Source organism: Ranitomeya variabilis, chromosome 4 (assembly GCF_051348905.1).
Source record: "Ranitomeya variabilis isolate aRanVar5 chromosome 4, aRanVar5.hap1, whole genome shotgun sequence".
Lineage (NCBI taxonomy): Eukaryota > Metazoa > Chordata > Amphibia > Anura > Dendrobatidae > Ranitomeya > Ranitomeya variabilis.
Window position 1 is genome coordinate 228,642,893 of NC_135235.1, and position 18,664 is coordinate 228,661,556.

The 18,664-nt window shown below is 43.0% G+C and overlaps 1 protein-coding gene across 1 annotated transcript in view; it reads right to left on the reverse strand.

Annotated features, from left to right (window-relative positions):
* Nucleotides 1–18,664, reverse strand: part of LOC143770488 (G protein-activated inward rectifier potassium channel 2-like) — an 85,192-nt gene that overhangs the window by 46,601 nt on the left and 19,927 nt on the right. The gene's annotated exons all lie outside the window — the stretch shown is intronic.

The following is an 18,664-nucleotide window of genomic DNA, read 5'->3' on the forward strand; positions in this document are numbered from 1 at the left end:
TTTAAGAGAACAAGGTCTCCTTCTTGGAGATTGGGACTGGGCGTCTGCCATTTGTGACGGTTTTGAAGCAAGTGTAAATATTCGGTCTTCCAGCGATGCCAAAACACATTAGCCAGGTGTTGAACTTGTCTCCACTGACGTTTGTAAATGTCCTTGTTATCGAAATTCCCAGGTGGGACTGTAGCGGCTCCAATCTTCTGTGTAAGGAGTGTAGCTGGAGTAAGTATCGTTGGAGCATCGGGGTCGGATGATACTGGAACCAAAGGTCTAGCATTTATTATGGCTGACACTTCTGCGAGGAAGGTGACCAGAACTTCATGAGTAAGGGGAAGTTTATGGTCCAGCAACATGGAGTCGAGGATCCTTCGTGCAACACCAATCATGCGTTCCCAAGATCCACCCATGTGTGAAGAGTGTGGAGGGTTGAATACCCAAGTGCATCCATTGTCGGACAAGAAGTTGTCAAACTGCAGTTCCTTGCAGGCTCCTACAAAGTTTGTGCCGCAGTCGGACCGGAGTTGTTTGGCAGGTCCCCGGATGGAAAAGAATCTTCTTAGGGCATTGATGAAGCTGGAGGTATCCATGGATTCAATAACCTCGATGTGAACTGCACGGATACTGAGACAGGTGAATAGGACAGCCCATCGCTTACTGTTCGCGGCTCCTCCACGGGTTTTCCTGGTAACAACCGACCATGGCCCGAAGACGTCTACACCAACATATGAAAACGGTTGGTCCATGCTCAGTCGATCTGCTGGGAGGTTCGCCATTTGTTGTTGTTGGTGTTTTCCTCGTAACCTTCGGCACTTGACACATCTATGGAGAACTGAAGAGACGCACCTCTTCATTCCCATGATCCACAGACCAGCAGACCTGATGGCTCCTTCAGTAAGATGTCTGCCTTGGTGCTGTACTCGTTCGTGATAGTGCCGAATCAACAGAGTAGTGACGTGATGTCGACCTGGAATGATGATAGGGTTCTGCTCCTTATAGTATAGGTCTGATTTACTTAAACGTCCTCCCACTCTTAGAAACTTGAGATGATCGACTACTGGATTCAAGTCGAGTAGAGTGCTGTTTTTGGACACGCTGACTCCCTTGGTAATACTGCCAATCTCATGTGAATATTCTTCTTGTTGCACACACCTGATGATAACTTGTTCAGCATGGTCTATGTCGTCGGCAGTAAGACGACTCTTACACACGTGCCAACCATGGCACCCTGAGGGCTTGTCCTTTGTAAAACAGCGAGCAATGTGAATGAGACGAGCTACAGCTCGTACAATGGAGGACCAGCTTGAAAAGCGTTCAAAACGATGAGACTTCAAACCTTGCCTAGATGTCATTGAAGTATAGTGAGCAGAGATAGTTTGTCTTATCTCCTTGTCAGATTCTGGTTCCACCAGCTCATAAGCATTTTTGGTGTTGTTCGCACAGAAATCTTCGTACAGGAGACTGGGAGGCGTCAACCACATGTTGTCACCAAGCTTAGAAGCAGCTGCGAGTCTTGTACCTCGGTCGGCTGGGTTTAAATCGGTGGAGATGTGATGCCACTGCTCAGGGGTAGAAAAACTTCTGATGCGCTCAACTCTGTTGCTCACATATGTATAGAACTGCTTTGTTTGGTTGTGAATGTACCCGAGTACCACCCTGCTGTCAGTGTAGAAAGTAAAGGAATCAATTGTAATGTCCATTTCGTCTTGTACAACTTCAGCAATTTCTACTGCCAATACCGCAGCACAAAGCTCGAGTCTGGGTACAGAGTGTGCAGGCTTTGGAGTTAATTTGGCTTTACCCAGGATGAAACCACAGTGTACCTTGTTAGCTCCTAAGGTCATCAGATAAGCTACTGCGGCTATGGCTTCTGTAGATGCGTCAGAGAAAATATGGACTTCTCTTCTGATTGCAGTCGAAGGTGATCTTGGAGAATAACAACGTGGGACTTGGAGTTGCTCTAAGAACTTCAGAGACTTCTTCCACGCCTCCCACCTTTGCTGTTTCTGAGTTGGGAGCGGGGTGTCCCAATCCGTGTTCTCGGCCGTAAGCTGTCTTAACAGTATCTTGCCTTGAATAGTGATGGGTGCTACAAACCCGAGAGGATCATAGATGCTATTTATGACAGATAGGACTCCTCGTTTGGTAAAGGGTTTGTCATAGGGTGACACTTGGAAAGTGAAGGTGTCCCGTTTGATATCCCACAGTAGACCAAGGCTGCGCTGTGTTGGAGGAACATCGGAACCCAAGTTGAGGTCCTTTAGGTTTGTGGCATGGTCCTCAGATGGAAACGCGTTCATTACCTCTTGACTGTTAGAGATAATCTTGTGGAGTCTGAGGTTTGATGTGGATAGCATTTCCTGTGTTCTGGAGAGTAGGTCAATTGCATCTTCGCTTGTGGGCAAGGACTTGAGCCCATCGTCCACGTAGAAGTTCTTCTCTACAAATTGCCGAGCATCGGAACCGTACTCTCTCTCACCTTCCTGGGCTGTCCGTCTCAGTCCATAGATCGCCACAGCAGGTGAGGGACTGTTGCCGAAGACATGGACCTTCATCCGGTAGTCTATGACCTGATTGTTGACGTTGTTGTCCTTGTGCCATAGGAACCTAAGATAGTTTCTGTTGTCTTCTTTCACAATGAAGCAATGAAACATCTGCTGAATGTCGGCCATTATGGCAACAGGTTCTTGTCTGAAGCGGATCAATACTCCAAGGAGGCTGTTGTTCAGGTTGGGCCCAGTTAGGAGCAGGTTATTGAGAGAGAGGCCTTCAAACTGAGCACTGGAGTCAAACACCACTCTGATCTGATTAGGCTTGCGAGGGTGATAGACACCAAAGGATGGAAGATACCAACATTCTTCTCCCTCCCTCAGTGGTGGCGCAGGTTCAGCATGATTTCTGTCAAAGATGTTCTGCATAAAGTCAATGAAATGCTTCTCCATCTCTGGTTTCCTCTTTAGGGTACGCTTTAAGGATGAGAACCTTGCAGTTGCTTGCTGCAGGTTGTTCGGCAACCTCACTCTTGGGAAACGAAAGGGTAAAGGAGCTACCCAACTGTTGGAGTCGTCTTGAACAAATTCTTTATCCATAACCTTTATAAATTCTTTATCTTCCCTTGTGGGTGCCAACTTGTTGTCATTACTTGTGGAATCGAACACTGATGACCCGAGGTTTTCTTCCCAGGACTGGAGTGTGTTCATGTTGTTGAAGGATTCCTGTTGCCACTTGGTGTTGCTCACTTTCTCTTTCACCCAGTAGTGATGTGGGCATGGTTGGAAATGGGTGCTGCGACCATTTGACAAAATGTGTGTCTTGTAAGAGGAGATGTTGTTAGGTCTCTTCATCTTGTGTATGCAAACATTGCCTATGATTACCCAGCCTAGATCTAAGCGTTGGGCAAATGGTGCATCGTGTGGTCCATTAATTTGCTGACGCACCTTGTGCAGCCGGAGGATGTCTCTGCCTAGCAGAATCAGGATATCTGCACTGTTGTTGAGGGCTGGTATCTTGTTTGCTATCCCCTTGAGATGTTGGTGATGAAGAGCAGCCTCTGGCGTTGGGATCTCTTCTCGATTGGATGGAATCTGGTTGCACTCGACCAGTGTAGGTAACGGTATCTCGACGGTGTTCTCGAGAGATGTCGCTGTAAGACCACTGGCCCTTCTCCCATAAACCTCTGTAACACCACTGCAGGTACCTAAGGTGTAAGGGTAGGCATTTCCCTTTAAGTTAAACATATCAAAGAGTTCTGACCTTGCAAGTGATCGGTTGCTCTGATCATCCAGAAGGACGTACACCTTCACGGCTTTCTCTGGGTGACCGTTGGGATATACGTTCACCAGGCAAATCTTCGCACAGGACTTGTCCCAGAGGTCTTCTCCGCAGACTTCTGTGCATGAAGAAGATATTGTGGTATGGCTTGCAGTTTGAGCTGCGTCCTCCCCGCCATGGCTCGTGGTGGGGGAAGGAGTAAGTGTAGAGTCAGGACGGAATGGGTGGAGTGCTTGTACGTGGTCCTCACTGTCACACTCCATGCACTTAATTGTAGTTTTACAGTCTTTAGCAAGGTGTTCAGTAGAAGCACAACATCTGTAGCATACCCCGAACCTCTTTAGAAGCTCCTTGCGTTCCTGGAGCGGTTTCTTCCTGAAGCCGATGCACTTTTTTAAGGGATGTGGCTTCTTGTGGATGGGACATTCACGATTTGGGTTCTCTATCTTTTCACCTTTGTTACTCTTGTCTGAGGCTGGTGTTGGTAAGGGAAGAATATCCGTCTTCTTCACTGACACTGGACCTCTGCGGTTTCTGTCGTTCGAGCGTGCGCTGACGTATTTAGAAGGAGGTGAAGCTGGGCCACTGGATTCTTGGTAAGAAAAGCTTGGGTCGTTCTTGCGCTCTGCCACGTCTTTTATAAACTCACAGAAGTAGGAGAATGGAGGAAATGACACTTGATGGTCTTTCTTGTATTTTGACCCTAGTGTAGTCCACCTTTCTTGCACGTTGTACGGTAGCTTGGAGATAATGGGATTTACTCCACGAGCAGTGTCCAGGTAGCTGAGGCCAGGTAGGTGGGTGTCTGCCTTGGCCAGCTGGAGCTCTAACAGCAAGTCACTGAGCTCTAGGAACTTTGAACTGTCCTTGCTTGATATCTTTGGAAAACTCTGTAATCGCTTGAACAGTGCGTCCTCTATGGCTTCTGGACTGCCAAAGTTTTTCTCTAGTCTTTCCCATGCAGCCATGAGACCAGCCGTTGGATTACTGATATGTACAGACCTGAGTCTCTTGACACGCTCGGTGGATTGTGGTCCTAGCCATCTGATTAGCAGGTCCAGCTCTTCGGCAGCAGTGATGCCGAGGTCACTAGTTACGGTTCTAAAGGCATTTTTCCAACCTCTGTAATTTTCAGGTTGGTCGTCAAACCTTGTGAGACCGGTTTTAGTAAGTTCGCGGCGAATCATGTACCTTGCGAAGTCGGACATGTCTGTTCTTTCTGACTTAGGATGCACGAATGTGGGCTGAGCGGTGTTGTACATAGGAGTGGAGACGTCTTGGACTTGAAACGTGGGTAAGTATGGAGTGGCATATGCTTTTAGTCCAGCAACCGGTTTGGTGGGTATAGTCTCTGCTACATGCGGAGCTGGCACTGTGCGGTTGTCGAGAGTATAATGACCTGCCGGTATATTGGGTTGCGTGTAGATAATAGCCTGTGGAGTTTGATGAGATGCAGGGTCTTGGCGCATACTGGAATACGAAGGAAGTTCAAGTTTGGGAGCATTGTACTGACCTTGAGTGTAGGGTTCTGTAAGTTGATCGGCATCCTGGTGTCCTGGAGAAGCATGAACGCCATCAGAAGTGTTAGTGATGATCTGCGGTTCGCCATTTTGGCTTAGCACGTAGTCTCTTGTGCGTTCAATAGGGTCCTCCGCCTCCACTTCACACAAACTGATGCTGTCTCTTTGACTCCCACTGATAGCTCGCTCCAGGATCCTTAACTCCGCCATGGCTGTTGCGTGCTCACATTCCTTCTCCAGAGCTTCCTTGCGTGCTGCATCCGCATCCATTTCTGCTCTCTTTTGTGCTGTGGCTGCATCCATTTCTGCCATTTCTGCTCTCTTTTGTGCTGTGGCTGCATCCATATCTGCTCTCCTTTGCGCAAAGGCTGCTTGTATCTTAGACGTTTCTGCCTTAGCACGTGCCCTTATAAGCTGCTGGCTGAGAGTGGAATATTTTGATGAACTTGACCTAGATGAGCGTTTTGAGTGCTTAGACGATTTGGATGAGCGAGATGATGCATCTGGTGTCCGTGCAATTTTAGCCTCTATCTTGGTTTTAATGTCACGTACGGTGCAGTCCCTTTCAGAATTAAGCTGCTGGAAACTTTGCAATTCTTTTAAAGTCTCTGGCAGATTCAGTTTCTTCAGGAGAATAATGTATTGGTCAGTCTTCTCCATATACCTTTGGTATGCTGTGCATAATTGTTCTAGGACTCCCTCTAGTGGTAACTCATGAGAAGCAGGCCTTGATACAGTGTCTATGTGACTCAGCACTTTCTCCCATAGTGAAGACACATCACTATATACAACACATTTTTCAGTCTCTAAATTCTCCATGACTTTCCATGTAGGTTTAACTGTACGTTTTCCTCTTTCACTAGCTGGTGGATGGGGATCTAGGTCTCTTTCCTGTGTTTGTAAGTCTGGTAGGGACATTGTATACCTCGCTTCAGACATGATTTGTTTGCAGGCAGGATGAGTGGATGATGAGGGTTATACTTCTCACTGTTTATCTGCAGTGTGTGCTTCTATGCACGCTGGGGTCTGGCTGGGAACTGGGTTACTGTGTATCTGGGAAATGTCCTTTTCCACTGGGGTTCAGCACAGACCTTGAGTTACTGTCTCTGAAGGCAGGATATTCCTTTTTACTATTCTGACTCATGGGTATGTAGAACGCAGTGGTGCCTGGATAGACCTATTCTTTTGGGCGCTTCCGTATTGACCTGTACTCACGTTCATACCGATTTATCAGATAGCTTAACTCAGCCACGTTCTCATGTAAGAAGACTCCAGGAAAAGAGGATTGCTTTAACCGAAATTCTTGTATTATGATGAAAGTAGCAGGTAAAAAGGAATATTCAACAGAGGACATGTAATAGGATGCATACAGATATGGGGATGATGACAAAATGGAGAATAAGGGCGTGAACAAACATACATCACAGGACTACAGTGAGAGAGTTGGGACAAAATACAGGGAAAAGCAAACTTCTGCCTAGAAAGAAGGATAGAACACAAGCAATGCAAACAGTGAATGATTTCCCAAGTCGTGGGACATGACATACCTTCTGCTCCCCATCCTGGTTCCAGTACCGTCAGCTGGTTCCGGGCAGAGCCTTTGGCTTAGGTGCCTCCCTCTGGGTATCCGAGTTCCACCAACGTCAGGTGGTCCTTGGTAGTGCTTTCAGGCACGGGTACCTCCTGCTTAGTAACCGGGTTCCAGTAACGTCAGCTGGTCCTCGGTAGTTCCATTGGCTCTTGGACCTTCGGCTACCCATCCGGGTTCCAGCACCGTCAGCTGGTTCTCGGCACTGTCTTTTGCTCTTGTACCTTCTGCTCCCCATCCTGGTTCCAGTACCGTCAGCTGGTTCCGGGCAGAGCCTTTGGCTTAGGTGCCTCCCTCTGGGTATCCGAGTTCCACCAACGTCAGGTGGTCCTTGGTAGTGCTTTCAAGCATGGGTACCTCCTGCTTAGTAACCGGGTTCCAGTAACGTCAGCTGGTCCTCGGTAGTTCCATTGGCTCTTGGACCTTCGGGTAGCCATCCGAGTTCCAGTTCCATCAGCTGGTTCTCGGCATTTTCTCAGCCTTCTTGTACCTTCTGCTACATTTCCAAGTTCAAGAGACTAAACACGATGACCCGGAAGACCACCCCTAAGATGACGACGACACCAGAGACGACAACCACCGTGATGACGACGACCCTGGAGACGATGACCCTGAAGACCACCCCGATGACGACAACCCCGGAGACGACGACCCTGAAGACCACCCCGATGACGACGACCCCGGAGATGACGACCCTGGAGACGACGACGACCTGGAAGACCGAGAAGCAGAAGAACAAGAGGCTGCAGAACAAAGAGCAGAAGAACATTAAGCATAACACTAAATATCAGAGCAAAAAATATTATCTAAATTATAAGCAGAAGAAGACTAAGCAGTGTATGGTGGTGAGTCCGTTCCTCCTCGTGGTGCCCCTGGATAAAGCCTGATGCTGCAGGCCAAACTGAACGCGGACAAATGTAACTGTTTTGTGACAGGCAGAACGGAAGGTGTAATCTTCAAACTTTTATAGATAACAACTACGGGAATGCCTGTCACAAATAAGAATATGATGAAGAAGTAGAATATGATGAAGATAATAGTAAAATAAAAAGAATATGAACAATGTAACCAAAAAAATAATAGGTAGAAGATGAAGAAGAAGATGAATAAGGTGAAGAAGTTGATGTCAAAGAAGCTGATGATGAGGATAATGAAGAAGAAAGTGTGGGAGAAGTAAAAAAGAAGGTGAAGGGCGTGGAAGTAGTGAAACATCAATATCTGACAAAATAAAAAAAAAATTAACATAGTCAAAATCTTTCTACCGCCGAACGTCATAAAAAAAACAAAATCCTGCTATTCTATTACATTGGGCTACACCTCTGTGCCTTTCATGTCTCCGCCACGTCCCCCATTACATCCTACATTATTCTTAGTTGTTTTCCTTCATGTAGAATGAACCTACAAGTTTATAAAGGGTTTATTTTAATTCCGATATTTTCGTCCCATTGACTTGCATTGGGATCGGGTATCGGTATCGGATTAGATCCGATATTTTGACGGTATCGGCCGATACTTTCCGATACCGATACTTTCCGATATCGGAAAGTATCGCTCAACACTAGTCATTTCCCTTTGGTGGACTTGGGAGCCGTATGTCTTTGCCTTTAGTGGATCTTAACATCCAGTCCACGAGATCCAATGGTGGTCAACATCTTCCGATGCTGACAGCAGAGGGGTCAGTTTCGAGATATTTCACAATTACACAGTTTGTCCCTATAGTGTCACGAGGGTGTCACGTCCCCTGGTCGATCTGGAGTTAGAAGGTCACGTCAGGTAATGAATCCGCAGTTCTCTTTAGAAATGGTGTGACTCATATCCTATTTTAAAAGGATTTCCTTTCCTTCAGTGCTGAGGTTAAGGACTATTTCCATGTTGTCTGAGACCATACAGCCTGATTGTTCTCAGCTGCAGCTGATTATCATTTACTCCCCGTGTATATAATGGCTCTGGGCGTTTAGTCCCTGCCGGTGAAAGATTTGTTTTCCTGTGCTAAGTGGTAAAGCTGAGTAGTTGGAGTAGGAGTTGTAGTAGTGATCCATTTGCTGTTGCATGAGAGTTTATCTACTGGTCCCTGTTCCTATTTAGTTTTTTCCTCCCAGTCCCTATCCTCCTCCCTATTGTTGGTTGGTGCTTTTGTATGATAGAGGTTTTCTGTTATCCCTGTTTTGTCTTTGTGTATTGTTTCCCTTACATTTCTGTCCCATGCCTCATGGGGTGGGGACAGATCAAGGTTTAACAGGAGCATAGTAAGGTCGGAGACTCAGGCCTCTCTACATTCAAGAGTACTCCGGGACAGGGTTAGTCAGCATCTCAGTTCCAGGGACAGTTTGAGGCCCCCCTTTCAGACTGTCACAGTTTGACATTTAGGCAATATGGCCTGTGTGTAAAATGAAAACGGTACAATGTACTTACACTATTGGAGAGGAAGGGTGGACCCCAAAAACCTTTTAACCTGTGGGACCCGGGTACCTCACTGTAACCCTGATCACATCAATGTACCAGGATAACTGGACAATCTTTCAATCACAGTGATACTTTTTCTAATCATCATTGTAAACAAGATCACACAAACATTAATTTCTACTAGTCATTGGGGCGGAGCTGTGACTACCTCACTCCCTGGCCTTTCTTGAGGATGGGAACATATTTACTATAATTTTCAATATTTGGATCTCAGGAGCGACCGATCAAAATCCAAAAGGTTCGACTAGAAATTTAAATACAAAATTCATATTCGAAGTATTAATTTTTGATGAAAGTCCCCTCAACTTGTTTTCAATAATTAGTAATTTAGAGGAGGAGGTGAAATGAATCAAAGAGGGTTTCTACAGAGAATCGGTCATGGAAGTCCATACCTCTATTATGGGCCCAAAACCAAACTGAACCCCTTGTGTACGGTGGGGGTCACAAATACCAGACCCGTTTCCCTTGTGTGGTTTGTACTGGCTAATTTGTGCAGACCCGTTAGAGGGAACAAATGGTAACCAAATCCCCAAATTTCAGTGGAACCTGCCCCAATTTAGTGTGTATGGGTTGTCCCAGTTCTCTCCTGATGTCGGGGGGAAAGAAGGATTGGGCTGATCGTTTTGAACATGTCCGATCCCTCTGTGCTCACTGGAGATAAGTGACCTTCAGAAGTGTCTGGCATCTTTCCTTTGTCCTTTATGGTTTTCATGAGCAGTGTTGAATAAAAACTCCAAAATTGAGTATTTTGATTCTCCGGTGAGGCACTGAGTACGGGGGAAGTAAAACCCACTCAATATTCAAATGTTCTCCGGATCGTCGTGATTCGGCTCATTGAGGAAAATCTGCTAACAGTCGTCAGCCTCCAAGGCTTCCCCGAGGGTGGTGAAGATGCTTCGAGGAATGTAAGGGGGACATATTCCGAGGGAACGCGGTGACGCTGAGCTCTGTTTGATGTCGGCTGCTTTCATCTTGTTTTTCTGGTCATCAGTGAGAGGCACAGATGGGCACGACATGAAAACCGCAAGCGAGGAGGTGGCGGAATTAATCACCCTCCAGAAAATGTCTGTTCTGCTCCAATTAATGACAGCGGGAGAATATTTAATTTATAGGGTGGTCTGCACCTCTGTCACTGTCCCCTCATACGTGGTAGATCTCACAAGCTCCCCCTAGTGGTGGCTGCAGGTATCCCGAATTCTATCATTTAATTTATAGGGTGGTCTGCACCTCTGTTCCCCCCATAAGAGGGTAGATCTCACAAGCTCCCCCTAGTGGTGGCTGCAGGTATCCCGAATTCTATCATTTAATTTATAGGGTGGTCTGCACCTCTGTTCCCCCATAAGGGGGTAGATCTCACAAGCTCCCCCTAGTGGTGGCTGCAGGTATCCTGAATTCTATCACTTAATTTAGAGGGTGGTTTGCACCTCTGTCCCCCATAAGGGGGTAGAACTCACAAGTTCCCCCTAGTGGTGGCTGCAGGTATCCCGAATTCTATCATTTAATTTATAGAATGGTCTGCACCTCTGTTCCCCCCATAAGGGGGTAGATGTCACAAGCTCCCCCTAGTGGTGGCTGCAGGTATCCTGAATTATATCATTTTACTTTTTTCAGGTTATTAAGTACGAGAATTTACAAAAAAGAAATAAAAAAAAAATCGCTGTCTCATATAAACATATATTGTGAAAGCGCAGAATAGATTTAGGAATTTGGGACTATGATAACAATTCCTGGCAGCTTCTGAATTCACCATTCATGTAATCTCCATAAAATATCCAAATATGTTAAATTACTCTTTTTCCGAACATAATTTACATCCCAATCTATACTCTGCTCACATCCAAAGCTGCAACTGTGCAATTTACTTATTAAATCTGCTCAAAAGTCTCAGGACAGGAGGGATTTTATATATTGTCTATTCATTGTCAGGATACTGACCACTGCTGCTGTATATCAGAGGTAGTCGGTAGGCAAGTAGTGAATTTAGCTATAGAGCTTGTACGGGCTGCTCTGATTGGCCAGCTTCAGTACCCCTGCACTCGTCAGATGCTGCAGGGATAAAAATACCTCTGGCCGAAGCACCGGGGCTCAATTTTTCCGCCGATCAGGAGCACACAACTCCCCCGGCAAGAATGAGTCAGGGGAGTACTGCCCTCCTGAAGATCAAGGTTGCAGAAATGTAGATATTGCCTAAAACGATACATGTAAAGGTAATTTTGTGTGCAGCTTTGGATGTGACTGGAGTGTAATATAAGCTTAGTGCATAAAAACGAATTTGTAATCCTTTCCACGTCTCTTTCGGATGCCGTATAGCGATTCTTGTCACCCCCTCCACGTAATCAGTGCAGCGCATCACCCTACGGTTCTGGCTTGTGCGTCCTTGGCTCCGTCCTGATATTTGTCTCGTTAGGATGATTGTAATGGATCAGTCATTTTATTGGTTCGCAATCCGCTTCCAGGGACACATTGAAAATAAATAACAAACACAAATGAAAAGCAATTAATCTGCAATTGTTACACTCCGTCATTAATTACGAGCTCCCAAGTGTCTTATTCCAATCAGCTGTGAGGGCGGCAGCGAGCGCGAGTGTCAGGGGCGACGACTGTCAGGGCCGACGCATTTCACTGCAGTGAGAGGACGCTTTGTCATTTTGTGCATTCATGCTCTTTATCCTGTAAATCTGGATGTATCAGGCATGTCACGCTGCCGACGGTTTTACTTCAGTTAAAATAATGTATTTTTTTTCTACCTAACAACTGCCGAAAAATGTTCTGTGGAGGAGAGAGGATTAGAGGGAAATATTTCACAATAAAATTCAGGCAGCGAATACAGATGAACCGTCCTCCTATGTAATATTTTATAAATGCGCCTCTCCTGAATGCCCAAAATATAACTACTATAATACTGCCCCTATATACAAGAATATAACTACTATAATACAGCCCCTATGTACAAGAATATAACTACTATAATACTGCTCCTAAGTACAAGAATATATCTACTATAATACTGCGCCTATATACAAGAATATAACTACTATAATACTGCCGTTATGTACAAGAATATAACTACTATAATACTGCTCCTATATACAAGAATATAACTGCTATAATACTGCCCCTATGTACAAGAATATAACTACTATAATACTGCTCCTATGTACAAGAATATAACTACTATAATACTGCCCCTATGTACAAGAATATAACTACTATAATACTGCCCCTATGTACAAGAATATAACTACTATAATACTGCTCCTATGTACAAGAATATAACTACAATAATACTGCCCCTATGTACAAGAATATAACTACTATAATACTGCTCCTATGTACAAGAATATAACTACTATAATTCTGCCCCTATATACAAGAATATAACTACTATAATACTGCCCCTATATACAATAATATAACTACTATAACACTGCTCCTACGTACACGAATATAACTACTATAATACTGCCCCCTATGTACAAGAATATAACTACTATGATACTGCCCTTATGTACAAGACTATAACTACTATAATACTGCCCCTATGTACAATAATATAACTACTATAATACTGCTCCTATGTACAAGAATATAACCACTATAATACTGTTGCTATGTACAAGAATATAACTACAATAATACTGCCCCTATGTACAAGAATATAACTACTATAATACTGCTCCTATGTACAAGAATATAACTACTATAATTCTGCCCCCTATATACAAGAATATAACTACTATAATACTGCCCCTATGTACAATAATATAACTACTATAACACTGCTCCTATGTACAAGAATATAACTACTATAATACTGCCCCCTATGTACAAGAATATAACTACTATAATACTGCCCTTATGTACAAGACTATAACTACTATAATACTGCCCCTATGTACAATAATATAACTACTATAATCCTGCTCCTATGTACAAGAATATAACCACTATAATACTGTTCCTATGTGCAAGAATATAACTGCAATAATACTGCCCCTATGTACAAGAATATAACTACTATAATACTGCTCCTATGTACAAGAATATAACTACTATAATTCTGCCCCCTATATACAAGAATATGACTACTATAATACTGCCCCCTATGTACAATAATATAACTACTATAACACTGCTCCTATGTACAAGAATATAACTACTATAATACTGCCCCTATGTACAAGAATATAACTACTATAATACCGCTCCTATATACAAGAATATAACTACTATAATACTGCCCCCTATATACAAGAATATAAATACTGTAATACTGCTCCCTATGTACAAGAATATAACTACTATAATACTACCCCTATGTACAATAATATAACTACTATAATACTGCCCCTAGGTACAAGAATATAACTACTATAATACTGCCCCCTATGTACAAGAATATAACTACTATAATACCGTCCCATATGTACAGGGATATAGGTGCTATAATACATTTTTACTGTGTGGGTGTTGTACACGTGACCCTTGTGATTACCCACAGACTGTTCCCTGGATACGACACACATGCTGTACATATAAATGTGCCGCTCAGGGTTCCCATCATGGATCCGTTTCTCGGCATGATCAATCACTGGATGTGATGGGCTGATGTGTCGCTGAGCGGTAATGTGACAGAGAATGATGGCGGCAGATTTATGAGAATTCTGTTAGGAGTGTCAGGGCCTGTTTCAGCTGATAAATACATAAATTGCCTCTGGGGAGAGATATTGACCCTCAGATGGGAAAATGTGAAGAAATGAGGGGACCGTGACATGTCCACGCATCGTTCATCAACGCGTGGAGAAAATTCACAAGGTCGAGAGCAATGACACTGGGCTATTCCTGGCAGAGCGTCCTTTGTCCTTACACATCAGGGCTGCACTTTAGGCTTCAGAGCAGGTGGTCATATTGGGATATGCGGGGTGCGGGGGGCCCGGACCCTTCTGTTTTTGCAGCCACTTAACATAATTGACCAAATTTGTAACATGGAGGAAGATTCCGTTCCTGTTCTCCCCAAATGGGTCCACCTTCAATATCCTCCTTAAAGGGAGTGTGAGCCTATAGGGGATATCGCTCCTATAAAAATCATACCGTTAGTGCAGAAACTGCTCATATATGCGTAATAGGATGCTGGGTGCACTCTGAGTGTGGCCAAGAGGTTCGTTAATTTGCATGACCCCACCCCTTGCCTAATGATTGACAGCGCTGGCTTGCCTAAGATTTCTCTGTAGACAGCAGGGGTGTAATTACAATAAAGGTTGCAATCACACCGGGTCCTGGACACTGCGGGGCCCCAAAATGTCCCCTCAGCCGGTTATAACATGACAAATGTTATTAAAGACTTTCGACATTAGAGCTTTTGCATTGCTTTAAGTTACGCTACTGCTGTCAATCACCAGTGAGGGAGGCAGGGACATGCCAAACCAATGGGCGTAGCAGTGCGCTGAGCCTCCTGGCCACACCCAGGGTGCACCACGCACCCTTATTAGCATACTTGATTAAACATTATCCTCGGCAGCAATTAGATCACTAAAGGTGCAATTTTTGTTGGGGTGATACCCTCTACCAACCTTATTGTATACTGTCAGTTTGAGCTGACACACTCCCTTTACAGGGGTATTCCCATCTACAACATCCTATCCCAATATGTAGTAGGTGTAATAATAATATTATAAGCATACACCTCCAATTAAAAATATGTTATAGTTCTTCTGATTAGCTATGCCACATTTCCCACGTGCAGGGCATTGCAGTCGCTTAGGCATCCATGGTTACGACCACTCACATACTGACAATTAGTTGCCATTGGATGTAACTATGGATACTTAAGCTACTTCAATGCCCTGCACATGGGGAACGTGACATGGCTAATTAGAAGAACTATACTACATTTTTAATTGGAGGTGTTTGCTTAATAATATTATTATTACATCTACTACATATTGAGATAGGATTTTGGAGATGAGATTATCCTATTAAGGCTTTCAGGGCATGCTGGGATTTGTAGTTTTATAACACCAGTCGATCCGTAGGTTCCAATGCAGCCAAGAGTAACATTTTTATGCCTTTTTGTTCCGAATCATAAAGCCCATAAATTTAATGATTTTTTTTTCTCCGCTTGCCAACCAATAGCTCAATTATTGCTGAATGTATAGGAACGTTCTCGCTGTGCGGCGGTCTGTGCAGACTAATATCTGGATATGTGACATGGATTTACGCCTCTGGCTAATGCAACTCGTGTGGATGTGGCGGTGATTCATAATTCCTATAAAGCCTCCCAATGAAAATAGAAGAATAATGATTCCCAATATTACTGAATGGCTGCAATGCACCCAGGGCGGCAGGGAGGGCGGGGGCGGCGGGAGCATTGTGTTAGGTGGGGGGATTAAAAAAACAAAACAAGAAAGAACACTCTTATTTCGTTCCCTTCCTCCAATTTTGGAATCAGTAGGCTCCATTTTTCTGGTTTCGTGGGCAGCTGCTTCCTTCCTCTATTCCCAGGCAGTGCTGGACTGGTCCATCGGAGAGGCGGGGAATCCTCTGGTGGGCCCGGGCTTTTCCTGCAGAGGTATTTAGATGGTTTGCAGACAGGTTCCAGTGTCGTAGAGCTGTTCTGATGGTTACAATAGCACCCTCTACTGCAGCGGTTCTAGAAGACGATGCTCTACTTTAAAGGGGCGTCTTCTGGGACCTGTTCCCTTTAAATGTACCCCAGATAGTATGGTTTATGAATGAGCCTTATTACTTCCTCCTCGGCACAGCGCTCGGTAAATGTTTACACGAGCAAATAAACATCATAATTTAGACATGAAAGACTCGCAGGAGACGCGCGCTCCAGCGAAATAAAACGTTTCCATTTTGTCTGGCTTTTTCAGCGAAGCCGAAGACATTGACTGCAAGAAGCCGCCGCTGTTATTTCGGACTTCATCCTTTTAAGAGTTTATTATGTCGTGATGGAAATAACGGCAGCGATTACAGAAATGGCGCAGAGAGAAAGGCGGCAGAACGCAATTCTACATGACGGCCGCATGTTGATCCTTAGGTTTGTGGAGCCCTAAAATTAAGATTGCCCCTAAAAAAAACCCTGAAACAATCTGTCCGGGTTCGGAGTATTACGGTGCCCATTTCTCATCCTATAGAAGTAAATATTTATAAAAAATCAATAAGTAATTCGACATTTTTAAGATCCCTGCTTGCTGTCAGGAAATCATTGAACTCGTACAAATCCAAACTCTGCCGTTGGGTCAGGCCCGGGGTGAATTTTCAGTATCAGGGTGCAAACAATGAGGTTTCTATTCACAGACAGCAAGCAGAGATGTTTATAAGTTTATAATATCTTTATTAGATTTTACTTACTGTTTTATATCAATTTGTAGACTTTATTTTTTTTTTCAGATTTTTTTTTTGTCTGACAACCCTCCCCTGAAAAAATATACAAAAATAAATATTACCATTTATACATAATTATTCATTAAATAATAATGAATATTTATGATTTATTAATTAATATATACTACTAATCCTAATAACAAATATAATGTAAGAATAATCATTTTAAATTAATAATCAGTAAGTGCTATTAAAATTATAAATAAATATAATGAAATAATAATAATAATAATAACAATAATAAAGGGGCACCTTCACTTTTTCCCCTCATAAAAAAATAAAAACTATATATCGGGTACTCTAGAATATGTATGTATATACGTCGTGCTTAGCACAGCCATGTAGTATATAGCACAGCCACCTAGTATATAGCACAGCCACGTAGTATATAACACAGATGGCCACGTAGTAAATAGCACAGCCATGTAGTATATAGCACAGCCACGTAGTATATAGCACAGCCATGTAGTATATAACACAGCCATGTAGTATATAACACTGCCCACGTAGTATATAGCAGCCAGGCAGTATACAACACAGCCCATGCAGTATATAGCAGCCACGTAAGATATAACACAGCCCACGTAATATATAGCACAGCCACATAGTATATAACACAGCCCATGCAGTATATAACACAGCCCACATAATACATAGCACAGCCCACGTAATATATCACAGCCCACGTAGTATATAACACAGCCCAAGCAGTATCTAACACAGCCCACGTAATATATAGCACAGCCCACGTAGTTTATAACACAGCCCACGCAGTATATAACACAGGCCACGCAGTATATAAGACAGCCCACGCAGTATATAGCAGCCAGGTAGTATATAACACAGCCCACGTAATATATAGCACAGCCATGTAGTATATAACACAGCCCACTCAGTATATAGCAGACAGGTAGTATATAACACAGCCCACGTAATACACAGCACAGCCCACGTAGTATATAACACAGCCCACATAGTATATAACACAGCCCACGCAGTATATAACACAGCCCATGTAGTATATAGCAGTGTGAGCACCATATGCCTGTTAAAAAAAAATTGGGGCGACACACTGGCACTGACTGGAGGAGAGTAGGGAGGGGCCAATTCGCGGCCGGACTAAGCTTGTCGCTGATTGGTCGCGGCCGGCCGCGACCAATCAGCGACGCGGGATTTCCGTTACAGACAAACAGACAGAAAGACAGACAGACGGAAGCGCCCCTTAGACGATTTTACACATATATATATATATGTATAGATAATAACTATTTATTATTAAGTAATGTTTAATTAAATAATTTAAATCATTATATGATAATAAAATTATGAATACACATAATGAAATAATAATAATAATAATAATAATAACAACAACAACAACGGGAAAATTTGGCTTTTCCCCTCCATAAAAATAAATCATAAATACATTTCAATAACTATTTATTATTAATAAATCATTTATATTTAATATTAATAATCAATTAGCAAATCACTGCTAATTGTAGTAGTAATAATCATACTTAATAGTTATTAAGAAGTACTACTACTAATAATTATATTAATAATACATTGATAACTTGGATTATCCCCTCCTTAAAAATAAATCCTATATAAATAAATACATTTTAATGGCTATTTATTCATAGTAAATCATTTCTGTTAAATAATTAATATTAATAATGTATTAATTAACAAGTACTAGTACTATTAGCAATGATAATAATTCTTAATTACTAGTTGTTAATTGATAAGTGATGATAATAATTTATAATAATAAAATAGAGGGACAACTAGTCTTATCTCCTCCTTAAAAAGAAATCCTATATAAATAGGTACATTGTAATAATGTAATGTAATATTAATTTCTATTATTAAATAATAATTAATATTAAGTACTACTAATAATAATTATTATTATCATTAAATAAATAATATGTCC